Below are 2,548 nucleotides of genomic sequence, written 5' to 3' on the forward strand. Positions count from 1 at the left end.
GTAATAATTTTAATTTTGGATTCTTGAGTTTTAACATTTTGGACAGTAGATTTCTTTGTCGTTTAAAATATGTGAAAAGAAGAATTGCTGTTATGATGACATTTATGACAGTCTCAGTTAAAATTATGACACAAACCTTTTTCTATAAATTAATCAAAACGTAGCTTTTTAGGACAGTACAGCATGTTTATTGTATATAAACAAAAGTATTTTTATTACCAAAGATAACAACTAAATTAAAAATATAATAAATAAAATCTAAAAGGATCCTAAACAATATGCCCCTGGAATAAAACTGAGTGCAAAGTCATGGCTATTTTTACTTAAGAAAAACATCATAGGCTTAAGTCTGAGCCAGCAACCACTGAGGACCCCTCCCCGACCCTCAACTTTGCAACATTCACAACCTGCAATGGCCATCAAGCTATTATCCAATCACAGTCATGCATTGTGGATTCTGCAATGTACAAGAGGAATTCAATGCTGCAGATTAGGAACAACAGTTGTTAGGCTCTGCTAATGTCCACAAAAAATGCTTTGTTTCTAAAATAAACATTCAAAGTACAATGGATTATTTTGTTAAAATTATTCATTTATCAGGGGGGTAATAAATCAGAGCCACACAACATCAAGCTTTCATTTTTAGTACAGCATTGGTTTATTCTTCAGTGCATTAATCAGTAAAACGTAAAAAAAAAACATTTTTGTTTTCAAATCTTAAGTACATTTACTTCTTAATTACTTAAAATGTCAAAAAAGTTGGTTGAACTCCTGGTCCTCACACTGATGGTAAAAAACTTTTTGGTAATTTAATTCTTTTGCAAAATCTGAAGTGGTGTATGTGTGTGTGGGTGACACCTAGTTACAGAAAATAAAAACTTTATCTTTCTAAGTAGCTCAGAACTACCAGTCTAACTTTGTAGGTGTTTTTTACTCGGTCCTCGGTCCATAGGTCTTTACAATGAGTGTGTGTGTGTGGTGTGTGTGTGTGTGTGTGGTGTGTGTGTTGTGTGTGTGTGTGTGTGTGGTTGTGGTGTGTGTGTGTGTGGGCATGTTAGCAAAGAAGTAGTGGCAGCGCTGAATAGTCTGAGGCAGAAATGGCATAGAAGCTGCTTTTTTGGAACGGTTCTAACAATAAATAAACTGTGTTGTGCACATCCTCAAATATGCAATTAATCCCCTATCATTTTGACACAGATTTATTTGTTCTTTATCTTTTTCTCCTGTTAATCTTCTAACATGACAAATAGCTATTTCTTGTTTTATTTTTAGGAAGAGACTGGTCAATTTCCAGTCCAATCAGCCAGTCAGAAACTGTGCAATCCTAGATTTGCCTGATCAGTGAACACGCCATAAATAAGTGCTATATAAGACGGCAACCACATCCACGCTTACCTCATCTCAAAGTAGAAGTTTGCTATGGGGGGAAGAAGACTCAAACTTCATACATTTAGACATAAAAGTCAGACAAAGCACTGAGATTTCTGTTCTATTTCGGTTAATTGAGGCTGCTGTTTAAAGGGGAGTACAAGTCTTTCAGCAAGTAACAGGAGGGCTAATTAATAACTAGAGCCAAATAGCTCTGTTAAATCCTTTCAGCCTTCGTCTGTCATGGGACATGATGGATGTGAAATGTTTAGCTTATTAATGTCCCAGAGTCTTTAGTGAACACACACACAGAAACTTGCTTACAGTTAGTACTGCTAACTTGGTTAATTTATCCGATAATATTGCTGTTACGGCTGATAAGTGATATTACCAATATTATGTACACTCCCAACCCTTTCAACACTGTGGGTCCGCTTTAGGACCCAGGTGGTTGACATATGAGCAACTCCCCTCCTCCCACTACACATACACAACCTCAACAAGAGGGAAACATCGGCTGTTAATATCCGACCATTTACTGTATGCTTAAAGGATTGAAACGTTGGCAAATGAATAATGTTGGTTAATGCCATATTAACGATGGGTCGTTTTGGCTTTAAACGGGCAGTTCTCACACCCACACATGGTGATGTAACCTCAGCTGAAAATATAAATGCTTGATAGTCGCTTTTGCAGAAGCGACAAAAGAACATTTGAATTCTAAAATTAGGGACCCTCAAAGAGCGAATGGGATTGGGTCAAACCTCTTTGACCCAATCCCAATTCTCAAAATAAAATCGGCGATGGGGGTCAGCATACCGATCTCAGAGCAGTGCATCTGCAGTCTTTTGCACATTGATCTGTAAACAAATCCATTTGGTCTCCATCTGGTTTCAAAAATAGGTATTTGATTATGCAAAACCATCGTAAACCCCCGCTCCACAGCACCTAAAAGAGACACCACTCAGTGATTTGTAATAAAGAGCAGACTCAGGGTATCTGACGTAACAGTTCCTAACAATAGATTTCACACTAAGCCATAGCAGGAGCTGGACGTCAACTCAATAAGTCAAACTGGGCTTTCTGGCTCTGGGTGTTCGTGACAGACGGTGAATACACAACAAGGAAGGCCGTAAGTATTGGGACACGCAGGGGGAAGAAACATCTGGTCCCCACACGG

This window comes from Fundulus heteroclitus, chromosome 16, assembly GCF_011125445.2.
Source record: "Fundulus heteroclitus isolate FHET01 chromosome 16, MU-UCD_Fhet_4.1, whole genome shotgun sequence".
NCBI lineage: Eukaryota > Metazoa > Chordata > Actinopteri > Cyprinodontiformes > Fundulidae > Fundulus > Fundulus heteroclitus.